Raw genomic sequence first — 13999 nt, 5'->3', positions numbered from 1 at the left:
GGGACTGGCTGGGAGAAGGGCTTCTTTGGGGCAAGCATCAAACCTTAAGAACTGAAAAAGAAGAGGGTGTCTCCGGTTCTGCTGTCATCCCTGGGTGTTTTTTTTCCAGGCTGTGTTTCCCTTTTCTGTCATCTGTTTATCCATCTGTCCATCCAAAACACACACAGCCAATTGTGTCTCTATGATCAACCCCTGGCAGCAGATGGGAAGTCCCTTCCAACTCACCCCTCCCTGCCACAGCACACACTCAGTCTGGTCCCAAGAGGCTGTTAGCTCCAGGCCAAAAGCGTCGTCCCCCTTGCAATAGACAGGGGAGGTTGCTGGGGAGGAGAAGCCGAGCAGAGAGGAGGCAGGAACCCACCGCACACCCACACTGAGGACCCTGTAACCTACAGAGATGAGGGGGACAGAGAAAAGAACAAAAAGACCAACAGAAGCAAACTTACGAGGTGGAAAGAGAAAAACCAAGAGAGAAATCCATGTTGAAAGGGACTGGGAGACTGAGACCAAGACAGCCTGAGGACCCCAAAGCCTAGGCAGGGACGAGGGCACCGGACTGGAGGAACAGGAAAGAGGGAGAGAGAGGAGGAAGGGAGCGTGGAGCCAGCCAGACAGGAGAGGGAGTGGGGAAAGGAGAGAGAGAAGAAAAGGAGAAAGAGGAGAGAAGCAAGGGAGATGTGGAGGGGGAAATGGAAGGGGGAAATGGGAGAAAGAGGGAAGATGGTAAGAAAAGGACAGCAGCAGGGGTGAGGAAAAGGACCGAGGCTTCAGGCGAAGACGCTGCGAGGGAGCACCTGGGAGCGCGGCCCCTGCGGACGGAGGCCAGGGGGCGGTGGGGCGGTGGGGAGGTGGGGAGGTGGACCCGCGCAGGGGACGCGAGGCGCAGGCAGGCCCCTCCCCGGGTGGGCGGGCTCCTGCGCAGCGGCCACGCCCCCGCCCGCGCTTCCCGCCCCTCTGTCCCGCGCTCCCCCGCTGCCCCCCTTCCCCGCATCCCTCCGCCCGCCCTCGAAAGACCGAGCCCGAGCGAGCGGCGAGGTTGCGGGCGGGCTGCACGGAGCGGAGGAACCCAGAAGCCGGGAGCGCAGCGCGGACCCGTGCGGAGAGCGGCCCCGCGCCCGGAGCTCACCAGAGTGGCCGAGCTGCCCGCGTAGCGCCCGCCGCGGGCAGCCCCAGCCCCGGCCGCAGGTAGGAACAGACGGCCGGCGTCGGGGCGTGGGGCGCAAAGCTCGGGACAGTCGGCGCACAACAGCCAGGCGCCCCGAGCCGTAGCGGTGGGCCTGGCGGGGTGGGGGGCGGATACCCGGAGATTCTAACCCCCGCACTTCGCCTCGTCTGGGGCCACATGAAGGAGCCAGAGGACCGCTCCGTCCGTCGACGATCGTCCGGGCCATTCCCTAGGGAGGCTCCGAGGGCAGGGGACTCGAGGGAGAGTCACCAGAATCGCATGTCCGTTCCTTGTCGCGGGGCCACTTGGACCCCCCGGGTTGGCGCTGGACTCTGCTGGAGCCGTCGAAGCGTCGCATCCATTTCCCAAGGGGTAGTGGGGGACCCGAGAGTGAATGTTTGGGGGACCGTGCGCCACTTTCCTCTCTCAGAGTCAGCTGTATCGAGATAGAGCAGTGCCCATCATTTATTCTCCAAAGGCTAAGGAGGCCGGCGACTTGGGGACGGGACACCTCCTCCCTATCCCAGGGCAGCTCCAGCTCTCAAGAAATGTTGGCTAAAAAGCGCACCACAGCTCGGGCTGAGCGCACACAAGCTCTCGCTGCCCTCCCCTCTCCTTTCCCCTAGGGATGTGGGGTGAGGGGGCTCCACTGGAGGTTTTAAGGACGGTGCCCCTTTGCCACCAGGGCACCGCGCTCACCTTGTCTTGTGTTCTGGCATTTACTCCCGGGGGTTGGCGACTGTGCCTGCCACGGCTGCCCCGAGGCAAAGACCATCAGGTCTCCATGTACCGCCACGTCCCCTCGGTCGGCACCCACAGATGCCCTGTCCTAGCTTGGCTTAGTCTTCAGACAAGGAACTCAGACCTGGCAGCTCTCCTCTGTCCCCCAGCTGAGTCTCTGAGCTGGTATCCTCCCCAAATAGATGTGAACCCTAAGAAGAAGATTGGATTTTAAAAAGCCAAATGATAACACCCCGTTTCTTCCTAATGTGAGGCTGGAGCTTTGCCTTCCTGTCTCTGGAAGCTCAGACTCACCCACATGAACAACTGGCAGGGGGAGGGCGTGCTGAATAAAATGGCTCCTGAGCTTTGGTGACACCCCCAAAATCAGAGACTGTCAGGCTATGCAAGTGGACTTTGGAACTGACCTTCATTTTTCTGTGACACAAGGTGGGGGCTTGGTGAGAGAATGGGTTCTCGGGTGCCTAGTTACTCTCTTTGGGAACTTTGGGAAAAATGTATTCATAATGGAGTCTGAAAAGGCTACCTCAACTCCAAAATTCCAGAACAAAGGAGGTCAGTGGGACTACAGGCTTCTCGCACCCCCGTCTCTCCCTGGAGCAAGGAGTGGGAGGGACCTTTCCCCAGAGCAACCAGGGCAAAATGGCTGAGCCTCCCCTGAGCCTCAGATATAAATTGTGAGGCAGGCGGCAAACAAAGAAAGCACTCTCCCTCCAGCAAAGCACTGGCTCAGTGGCCAGTCCTTGAAGGACAAACAGTGAGTTCAGCAGGACACACAGCCTGGCTTGTCTGGCATAGCATCTGCAGAGTGGGGCAGTCTCTGAGAACCACACGAGAGAGGCAGCTGCCTGGGAGAGAAAGCGGGAACCATCTTTCCTAATGCGTGACTATGCCAGGACTGGAAGCGTGGTGAGAAGACGGTCCCCCAGGACCTCGAGATGGGGGTGGGAGGGGCTTCTAGGGGCCAAGGAGTTAGGCAACTCAGAGGGTAATGACAAAGAAAAAGACCAAGTCCCTCAAAGCTGGAAGAAGCACAACAGTTGTTGTCCCCTAAATTTCACATGCCTGGCAACCAGGAGCTCCAAGGCCATGAATTTGTTTATGCATGGCCCAGCACACAGCGGGCACTCAGGAAGTGTCTTAGAATAAAACCAGCATGGATGGAAGTTGGACTTACCTACAATATATACCGGTGCCATTGAGCCATCTGAGACCACGACCAGGAATGAGCCCTGGATGGGTTAGACTTGAGCTGGGGTACTGCCATTTTCTGGCCAGGTGACCTTGGGGAAGTTCTCATCCCTGCCAGAAGAAAGGAATGGAGTACTGAAAGCTTCTAATGTGCCCAGCTTCCTCAATAACCTTGTGCAGCAGGTACAGTTCTAATCCTCCACTGCAGAGGTGAGGAAACTGCAGTTCAGAGATGGTGAGTGACTTGCCCAAGGTCACACAGCGAGACAAGGTAGGGCAGGGATTTGAACCCTGCTCTTCTAATTTCCCAGCCAACACTTGCCTCACTGCTGCTGAGCCTCTAGATGTAGGTCTTCACCTGTGCAGAGTGATGTGGTGGGGTGATGGTCGGGACTTGATGATTGACAGGGAGATTGATGGGGAGGCCCCTCGGGTCTGCCATCAGGCTGCTCCTCTACCTTGCTGGCACATGCTAAGAGCAATGTGAAATAAAGCATGAAAGCCAAGTGGCTTCTTGCCATCACAAAAAGACACTTCCTGTCAGTGGAGATAAAGGTGACTCGGAATTTGGACACACCTTTTCTCCCTCTCTCGCTTGTGTGTGCCTCACAGGCTGAGTGTCAGCCTCTATCTATTAAGCCTTGCCTGCCGCCTCCAGCCCCCTTCTTCCCAAAATAAATCCCCTTTGTCCTTGGGAGCGGGTGGGATGCCCAAGCCCATCGCTGTCACCTGACCCAAGGTGTACCCAGCTTCAGGCCTGTCTTTGCCTGTGTCAGAACTGCCCCTTCAGTGCAACCGTGCAGTCACCCCAGCTTCTCTGTGCCCAGAGGATAGGGGCAGAGCACAGCCCTTGGCATGATGAAAGCAACCTTGGGTTGACTCCAGTGGCAAAGAGTAGCAAGGCCCCCTCTCAGGAAGGATTTCATCAGACGCTTGTCCACTGCCCTGTGGCATTTCTCAGCTTCCAGCTCCGCAAATGGGCCCTGCGTCAGCAGTCCCTTTTGTCACCTTTCCCCCATTCCCTGAAGGTCACTAGGAGGTAGAGGGAAAGGAAGTGGCGCTAGAAAGGGCAAAAGGGTAGGAGGCTAGATATGGACTCCAAAATAGGGCTTTCCAGGAAATGTGCCTCAGTAAGCTTTATGAACTTCCAGCATGTTCTGTTGGAGCTCACCTGAAGCCTTCTGGAGCCAGGAGAAGGGGATGAGGGAGGAAGAGGGAAGCGAGCTAACGGCAGAGATAAGGGTTGCCTGGCATAGACTGTAGGTGTGAACACAAGCTGTGATATTTCAGTGTAGGCTTGGATTCAGTCATAAACAGGAAAAAAAAAGAGCCCACTCAATATTTTTTCAATGATAATATCAACAATAATAATAATTGACAGTTATTGCAAGTTGATGATTTGCCAGGGAATGTGGTGTGTACTTTACTTAATATTATTGCGTTTAATTTTCACAAAACCCTATGAGGTATGTAGTAGACTTGCCCCTGCACAGATGAAGAAACAGATAAGGCGAGAGGTTTGGGCACTGGCTGCAGGGTTGCTGGGCTTCTCAATGGCACTGGAGCCCCAACTCAGGCACAAAGGAAAAGCCCCTGGTGTTGTCACTTAGCAAGGACCATGGCTCCCCATTTAAGGAGCTGCACAGTTACAGAGCACTTCCCATCCTTTTCTGTCCTTGGAGCTTTTCCAAGCTCTGGGAGGCCAATAGCATGACAGCCACTGTTTAATAACTGGGGAAGCTGAGGCCCAAAGAGATGAATTGTACCCAGTGTCCCTCAGCTGCTAAGTTGCGGAACTGGAATTCGCACCCAGCTGCCCAGCCTGTTGCCATATATCCGTGACTTAGACTTTAAATTCATTTGAAACTGGTGTTGACGTTGTGCACCCAGCTCCCATTCCCTCATTCTTAGGTGTCCCCAATTTGTCATCACCCTTTGGCTGTTCTGGAAGCCACTGAGAGTGGCCGACAAAGCCATCAGCTTCATTTATCGTGATCTGACATGACACGGAAATGGCATCCAATTTGATGCAAGCTGCCTGCAGCGAAACGCCTTCTATTTTTATATTTCTCACAAATTGGAAATTACAAGGAGTCCAGGTCTTGCAAAGCAATTGGCTGTGGTGCTCTGAAAGCAGGGGGTGTGCAGCTAGGTGGAACGGGCCACATTAGGGGTTCAGGGGCCCTCTTGGGTCTGACTCTTGGCAAAAGGGGCCCCCAGTTTCCTGGGCTGGATGGGATCCTGGCACACAGGCCAGGTTGGAGGATGCTGCCTCGGACAGTGGCCTGCAGCTCTGTCCACCTGTCAGCTGCGTAGTGTCTGCAAGATCAGTGTCATATGCCAGCTCTTGAGATAACTGAGCCCTGGCCAGAGGGACATTCAAGGTCAAAGATGCCCTGAAAGACATTGACAGCAGGTTGCTCTCATGGCCTTATTGTTTGGTGAGCAGGTTCTGTACAGGGGGAGGGCAGGGGCCACAAGGAAGGAAGCAATGACATTTGGTATCAGTGTTGCCGTTTGCTGGGACTTAAGGCTTATAACAGTATTCCCGGACATCAAAATGGTACTTTACAGTTTGCAGGAAAAAATATGCTCTTGCAGCTCTACTTTCTTTTGATCCTGGGTGAAGTATTCCAGGGGAAGAAAATATGGTCCTTGATATCCTGAAGAAGAGTCTTTTTTCAAACAAAAATAGACATTTTCAAGCTAGTTTTCCCATAAAGCTCAAATCAGAATGACCCTGACTCAAATAAACCTCTTTGCACACATGTGAGTACGTGCACACTTAACATTTATGTAGAATTTCATTAAGTGCTTTCTCAATTGAAGCATGCAATAGCCCTGAGAGCTCCAAGTGAAATATATTATTACCAGTATCTCCATCTTTTGGATGGAGAAACTGAAGCTCAGGGAGCCCTTAACACCCTTATCCCTGACCTCTGGTTTCCCAGCTGATGGAAATCACCTTTACTAAGCCCAAATCCCAATTTGCCAGGTAGCCCCTTGAGAAGGTGCCCAGACTAGCCGGGGTCTGTAGGAGGCAGAGTGCAGAGTGCACAGGGATGGAGTTTGCAGGGCAGTGTGGGGAGGCACAGCCTGAGGTCTAGGAGAAAAGAGCCATGGTATCTTCCCTGAGCTCTGGCCAGAGGCGAAGGTGTCTTTGCCATGGTGATGGCATGTGGGGAGAAAGGAAGGGACGATTCTCTCAGACACACATGCAGGCTCACAAGTGTGCTTATCTAGATGGATTTGGGTGAAAATGAACACTAGGGACCCAGCAAGATTGTCTAGAAAGATCTAAGGGCCTTGATAACCAGAAAGGTGCGGGAGAGTGTTCAGACATGAGCCTCAGAACATTGGGCCCCCCTGGAGGAGTGGGCAGTGTGGTGCCGAGCCATGTCCAGACAAGAGGGTAGAAGTGGAGGGGATATGGAATGGAAACCACTCACCCTGGCAACGATCTCACATTCCCCCTGCCCTTGAACTGCTATCTGTGCTGGAGATTATGAAATATCACAAATTTTAGGAACTGACTTCTGAGGTGCTGGGGGCAGCAGGGATACCTGAGAGTTTGATGTGTCCCCGGTCTGTGTGGCCAGCCTGGCCCCGACCACTGAGTATGGAGAGCCTCCTGGGCATCAGGCTTGGGCTGCCCGAGGCTGGTGAGATGATGCTGGGGGATGGGTGCCACTGTCCCTATGGGCAGGAGGACCACCCTGAGGCCACGGGAGGTGGAGCTGCTAGCTCCGGGTTGCCCAGCACACTGAACAACTGGATCCCCGTGCTCTGTCTGAGCTCCATCCTGTGATCCAGCCTCACTGCCACCTGAACTCCTTTGCTCCCGAATCAGATGTTTCCAGAGCTTGAGGTCAAGAACTCTTATGATTAAAAAACAGGTGGGCTTGGGGGTGAGGAAGGAGTCTTGCTGGAGAGTATCCTGTGATGATAGAATTTAAATGCATACATGTATTACATGTACATGTTTAACAAGTTGGTTCAGCACAGTGACCCAAATAATCAGATGTGTACAAGCCCCAGTATTGAGCTCTGACTGTGACCCAGACACTGAGTGGAGCACTTTCCAAGCAGTGTCCCAGGATCCTCAATAAGGAAACTGAAGCCCACTGAACTCATGTGGTTGTCCTAGGTGGCCCCTGGCATGTGGCAGAGCTGCGACTCAGACCTGGGTCTGCAGGACCCCAAGGCCTGGGCTTGCAGACCCAAGAAAGAAGTGGGAGGGCAACCTCCAGTCCGATAGCCTTGAGCCTGCTGGGGACCGTGGGCAGGGTCCTTCCCTTCTCTGAGCTTTGCGTTCTCAGTCCATAAAGCCAAGGGGTTTGGACTGGACAGGACAAACAGCAGTTCCTGGCTTGCAGACAGGGAAAGGGAGGCTTCATGCCCCACTTCCTCCTCCATTTCCCCCTTAATAGCCTCCCGAGACTAATGACTGGGGAAGATAAGAGCCCTTTCTCAAATGGCAGTGAATACCACTAATGACAGAGCAGATGTGGCACTGTTAATTATTCCACGAGTATTAAATGAGAATGCCAACCCCAGAGGAGTTAAATAGCACCACTGGGCTACAATGGCTATGCCTAGAAGTGGTGCCATCATCATGGGCCAGGGCAGAGCCACCCCCTCCCTTGGAGCCAGACAAGTTACAGAGCCTCGTCCATACCAGTCTCATCCCCAGCACTGGGTCTGCAGCAGCTCCTTGGAGCTGGGGACACCAGTGGCTCCTCCAGAGAGATCGTCCAAATGTGGACAAAGAACTCTACCAAATAAAACTTTGAGCACCTACCGTATGCCAGGCCCTTCTGTGGATCATGGAGGCAAAGCAGACATTGTTCTGCTTTGAAGAGCTAGCTGTTCACAGTGAAAACCATAAATCTCCTAAGAGCAGGAATGCTGTGTCTTCTGGGTCTCCAGTGCCCAGCATAGTGGAGGACACATAGTAGGTACTTACCTCTTGCTTTGATTGTATGACTCCTTAAGTGAGAGCCAGAGGCCACACAGGTGGGAGCTGGAGCAAGGTCAGCCCACAGGTGGGCTGAGTGGGGCAGAGGGACAGGGTAGTGGGCTGGCTCTCTTCTCTAGGCACCACTGACTTGGCCTTTCTGGATGGCTGGACTTTCTACTTGCTGGCTAACCATGGACGACCCCTTTGCCTTTTCTGAGACTCAGTTTATACATCTGCACATTGGGCAGAGTGAGGGCTCTGATGGGTGCAAGAAAATCTGTCTCCCACCCAACCCAGCCCTGAACATGGAGGGTCACAGAGATTGCACTCATGTCTGAAAAGTAACACTTTGCAGGCAAGTCAGCAGAAGGAGAGAGTGCAGTCACCAAAGGCAGCTCCTGGTTCTTCTTGTGGACTTGAAATGTCGCTCAAACCTCCAAGCCCTCTTCAGTAGCTCTGTGTTCCCTGCCTCTCACTTCCTGGACCTCAAAGGCTATTTCTCAGGTTTTTCTAGGCCAGAGAAAGCCACAAAACCCACCCATTTCAGACACCTCTGCATTACTAATGGGTAAACCAAGGCCGAGAGAGAAGTCCTAGGCCCGCAGGTACAAAGACCTGGAGCTTCTAACCCCTAACTCAGTGCTTTTCCTCCTGCCCCAAGTCAGCCCAGCTCCACTGTTGAGAAATTATTAAATAGAGTTGGTGGAAGGACTCTGGTTGCCATGGCAACGGAGCCTGTGTCCTCCGGAGATAATGGCGTTGTACAAGGCAGAGTGATGTGTGTTGAATGCTGATTCGGGAGCTGCTGGAACAAGTGAAAGAGTGGAGGGGACTGTGTCTAGGGTTTGAGATTCCCCATAAAGGATGCTCGGGGCTGGTGGGGCTGGGAGTAGGTGTGAGGAAACGGCTTTGTCTAGTTTCATCCTTCCTGTGACCTTGACAGAAAGGGATAATCACCTTCACTTTCTTCATGGGGGCACAAAGCGAAGTGAAGAGAGGTGAAGTGACTTTCCCCAGGTCGTGCAAGCAGGCCAGAGGTGACGCTGGGATTTAAACCTCAAACTACTGCTGAGGGTTGGGAGTGGTGGGGAAGACTGGAAAGGGACACTGTGAGGGGGAGGGCAGATGGTGGCATCAGGACCCAGAAGGGAGCCAGCTCTGAGCACTGCAGTCAGAGCACCCAGACCTCTCTAAAGGCTGTTAAGGAGGGTGCTCGTGGAGATCTGACCGGACAGGAGGGACACTTCCAGCACAGGAGGGATGGGGAAACAGTACAGCAAGGTAGCTCCAAACCTCAGCTTTAGTGCAAAGTCAAAGCCCTTCCTCCCACTGCCTAGCTGTGTGGCCCTGGGCAAGTCATTTCATCTCTTTGAGCCTCAGTGTCTTTATATGCAAAATGGAGGTAATAACAGACTACCTCCTAGGATTTTTTGTGAAATAAGGTAGGTAGAGCATCAAGCCCCACTCTTGGGCATAGCTCAATCATCAGTCGCTATTACCATTAACCAGAGAGGAGTTGTAGGAGAAGGGTCTGTCCCTTCTAACCATGCATTGCTTAAAATTTGTGGAGTTGGAAGAGCGGAATGACTAAAGCAAGATATGCTCTGGCTAAGTGGCTCGGTTGGTTGGAGCATTGTCCTATACACCAAAAGGTTGCAGGTTTGATTCTAGATCCTGGCACATATGGTACCTAGGTAACAGATTCAATCCCCAGCCAGGGCACGTACAGGAGGCAACTGATCAATGTTTCTCTCTCACATCAATGTCTCTCCTTCTCTCTTTGTCCTCCCACCTCTCTGCCCGCCCCCTCTAAAACCAATAAACATATCCTTGGGTGAGGATTAAAAGAATGACAAATAGCAGACTCTTTATTCCAGGCTGGTGAGTATCAGAATGAACAGCCCTCATCACCAAAAATATGCATAAATATTTTTGCATTTGAAAAACCTGATTGATGTACCTCCCTGCAAATGTACCATCCCTAAAAGTACATGTGCAAACCACACTAGGGGAAATTGTGTTTTCTCTCTGCAGTTATCTAAATGACTCCACGTTGCAAACGCTCTTGGAAAATAAATACTCTCACCCACACACACCTTCATTTCTCGCTCCAGCACAGCTGGCACAGTAGATTTACTTCCCTGCTCGGGAATCGGAGCGCATGGGGTTAACACCCTGAGAAACCCCAGAGTTCATCATTTGCATGCTGGCAGAGACTCGATGAGAGCTGGCAGACAACCCCATTCCGTTCTGGAAGCAGAAAGAGGGTGCTGGACTCGGGCCTTGGGCTGTTTCAGAAGCAATGGAGAGAGCTGGGGTCCTGACCACTGGGAGGCGAGCAGCCATGTTGTTGGTTTCCGCAAACCTGTCTGCGCCAAGCCACCCCCCGGGACAGCCGCCCGCTTCTGGGTTCCGGGAGAGGAGGGCCGATTGTCCGCTGCCGGTCCTCGGGGTCCTCGGGGTCCTCGGCCGGGTGGCGGGGCAGGAGGCTGTGAGCCTGAGGCCGTGGATCCCGACGGTTCCGCGCCGCGACGCTGAGAGAAGCGCCGGGAACGAATGAAGGCAGTTGAGGGTCACCCCGATGTGAACGGGTGTGCTGCTCGTGGGCCCGGCGCGCCGCACGTCCACTTTGGGCTCCGTGTTCAATACACACTTGGCTGCCAGAATTTGCTTTGGTCAGCCTTTCCCACTGGCTCCCATCATGCCCTTACACTGATTGCCTGTAGCTGAAGGTAATCTTGACATTCTACCCCGGACTTTCCCCCACAGTTATAAAACAGAAAACAAAAACAAATAACGCTAGGCCTAATCAGGTGACTTACTATACTCTCTGCCAGGTGTCAAGCATTTACTGTGTTCCAGGTGGTGTACATTGTAGCTACTTTATGTATTCTCCCATTTAATCCTCACAGCAGCCCTAAAAGTAGATATTATCACCTTTGTCTTAGAGAGGTTGGTGACTGACCTTCAGTCACACAGTACCTGAACTGAGATTCAAAACCAGATTTACTCGTCCTGGCCGGGTAGCCCAGTCGGCTGAGCGTTATCCCCATACACCAAGGTTGCGGGTTTAATCCCCAGTCAGGGCACATACGAGAAGCACCCAATGAATGCGTACATAGGTGGAACAACAAATTGATGCTTCTCTCTCTCCTTCTCTCTCTCTCTCAAAATCAATTAAAAACAACAACAGGTTTCATTTCCTCTAGGCAAGTGCCTGTAGCCACTGCCTTGCTCTGCCTGTCCCTATCATGGGTCATGACAAATAATCTCTGAATACCCCTTGAATTGGTTTATTGTGCATGGAACTTGAGAAAATTGCTCAGTAGAAATCCATTTTTCCCAAATGGGTAGGTTATTCTTGCTACGTGGAATGTTTCACTTTACAAAGAAGGGAGGGTGCCTACTGCAAAGGTTCTTTTTGAAAGCTAAGTGAGTGAATCAAGAACAGATGCATCAGATGCATTGGCTGAAGTGAGCATTCATTCAGCCTTTTAAAAAGGAAATAAGCTTTCTATGGTGGGAAGTATTTGAGACCCTGGAATCTGACCCTTAATTGACTCTGAAAATACACTCCCTCATTCTTGCAAACTGTCCTAAAGTGGTTCTCTCGACACTTCTTTCAATCTAACTAAGCTTATATTAAGATAACAGTAGGGTTTGTTGTTTCCCAAATATAAAATTATAATACTGAGCATGCTTGTATAAACATCACCCCCCCCCCCCAAGATTTTTGCATATCCTCCTAAGGAAGGGACAATACTAACCTGTTCCTTCTTCTACCACTCAGAGTAAGAGCTCTCTGGGTTGCATTGTGCACGTTAGGATTGCAAACTCAGGGGCCGTTGAGGGCCAGGCAGGTTGAAGAAATAAGTAAAGTGGTCGGGAACAAGATGGCAGTCACAGTAGGACTTGTAGTAAGTCAGAGAACATGTGTCCACAAAGCATGTGAATGCATGTTTTAAAATTCTAAGCTGACGCCACTTGACCAAACACAGGTGGGACCCATATGGCCTGTGGGCCACTAGTTTGAGATCCCTGGTAGCTCTGATTTTGACTTTGTATGACCTTGGTCCAGACAGTTTACCGTTGGGGCTTCAGTGTGCTCATCTCTAGAATGGGACTGACAAAGTCTTCAGAGCTGTGGAGAGGAGGAAATGGAGTCCAGGTGTGGACGCTTGGTCAGAAACCATGGAGACGCCCAGGGCCACCGTCACTGAAGTGCCGTTCTGTGACATGGAGTCAGCGTTCCACTTAGGCTGTGTGTCTGTGTGTGATTTATCACAGTTTGTCATTTAGTTCAGTCAGTCTCTGCAATGTTAAGGTTTGCTTGTTTTTTTTTTTTTACCAAATCTGAGATCTTAAAGGGCCTTTATCCTAATGCCCTTCAGAGCCTTGCAATTGTATCTTGAACAGGAGAGAATTTATTTAACTCCCTGGTTTTCTTACAAGTGTGTCTTAAAAGGCAGAAAGTGATGTCAGAGAATGCTAGGTGGTCGGTCATCATGTCACTTTTATTTTCTGATCTGAATTAATCCTTCCTGGCCTGCCGAGCCAGGGGCCTTGGCAGAGGCATTCCCTGGAACGGAAATGCTTGAGAGTTCCCCACACCAGCCAGAAGAAGGTGGGAAGAAAGAAGCAACCTGGAACAGGACTGCGAGGTCCGGAGGTTGGAAACCTTGGCTGTCCCGCTGTGGGCTTCCTGTGTGCCTGGCTCAGGGTGTGTTCTCAGTTAGTGTCCTGGGCCCTCCTTGGAAGGCTGAGACTGGTGGGCTCACCCAGCTAAAATCCTGGTAGAATCAATGGAAGGAAGTCAGCGGGGAGGCTCTTTGGCCTGGGTTTCAATCTCAGCTCCTCAGCCACTTGTGACCTTAGGCTCCTCCAACCACAGATTTCTTAGTACTAAAATGTAGGCTCCCTTCCTCCTTGGGCTCTCCCAAAGTTTCAGTGAGAGCACAGAATATCTGTGTTCCTTCTGTGTCCTTTTTCCTGCCACTCAGCTACTGTCTCCCTGTCTTCTACTCTCCTTCTTTTACCCTTTTCTTCACTCTCCTTTTTCCTTCCTCCTTCCCACCTTCCTCAGTCCCACCCCTCTCCACTCCTAAGCATCCACAGAGGGTCTCTAAACTCCTCCCTCCAGCTGCACCCACAGGAGCTGCAGCGTCTGCTCTGGTGCTGGCCCAGGAGTTGCTGTCTGGAGCTTTCCCTACAGAAAGCAATCCAGAGCCCACTTGCAGAGCATGCTCATCTCTTCACAATCCCGTGACCTTGTGGTGGCACCCAGAACCAGCTGTGGTGGGAGCGTTCACGCCACAGAAATCAGCAGCTGCCCCAAATCGGGCCTCTTGTTTGCTCTTGTGAGAGCTCCTTGTTAAACACGTGCCAGCACGGCACTGCTTTGGACACCGGTGCCATCTTCTCCGAAACAGACATTTCTCCAGGACTTGTAACAACAACGACCCCGTCACAGGCGTCGGAACTCAGGAGAGCACGTTTGTGTCTAGCACTGTTTGAGCTGCTGCAGGGAAGCAGCGGCAGTTGAAGACCCAGGCAGGTCCTGTTCCTACAGAGCTGACAGTGTAGGTGGGCACATAAGACAGAAGAATTAGCTACTAGGAGAAAAGCCAAGTTGTGTAGAGGGACCAGGCCTTCCCATGGCCCCCGCCATGGTACCAGCTCAGGTGCTGTCCTCCCACCCCTCTCCCACTTACCCACCTAGCTGCCAAGTCACTATTTGAGGAAATCTCCCCACCTAAAAGGCGCCGGTGGCTCCAGACTCCCCCCACCACCACCATGCCCGCAGTGGACAAGGGCCATTAGAAGGATGGGCCTTGGAATCAAGCTGCTGCCTCCTGGACCTGGTACCCTGGGCAAATTGCTTTACATCTTGAGCCTCTTTTTCTGCATGTGTGCAATGGAGTTTTGTGAAAGTTAAATACGAT

At 52.4% G+C, this 13999-nt stretch overlaps 1 protein-coding gene across 4 annotated transcripts in view; it reads left to right on the top strand.

Annotated features, from left to right (window-relative positions):
• The first annotated feature begins 1000 nt into the window (after positions 1-1000).
• The window catches only part of SLC6A1 (solute carrier family 6 member 1), a 48921-nt gene continuing 35922 nt past the window's right edge, over positions 1001-13999 (top strand). For 2 of the 4 annotated variants that reach the window (XM_036030804.1, XM_036030803.1), the window contains exon 1: positions 1001-1185. The gene's annotated coding sequence lies outside the window, so the exon portion shown is untranslated. The remainder of the gene's footprint in view (positions 1186-13999) is intronic. The other 2 variants (XM_036030805.1, XM_028518963.2) reach the window with 2 other exon arrangements.

Source organism: Phyllostomus discolor, chromosome 7 (genome assembly GCF_004126475.2).
Source record: "Phyllostomus discolor isolate MPI-MPIP mPhyDis1 chromosome 7, mPhyDis1.pri.v3, whole genome shotgun sequence".
In the NCBI taxonomy this organism is placed as follows: domain Eukaryota; kingdom Metazoa; phylum Chordata; class Mammalia; order Chiroptera; family Phyllostomidae; genus Phyllostomus; species Phyllostomus discolor.
This window is presented reverse-complemented; position numbering and strand designations above follow the sequence as displayed.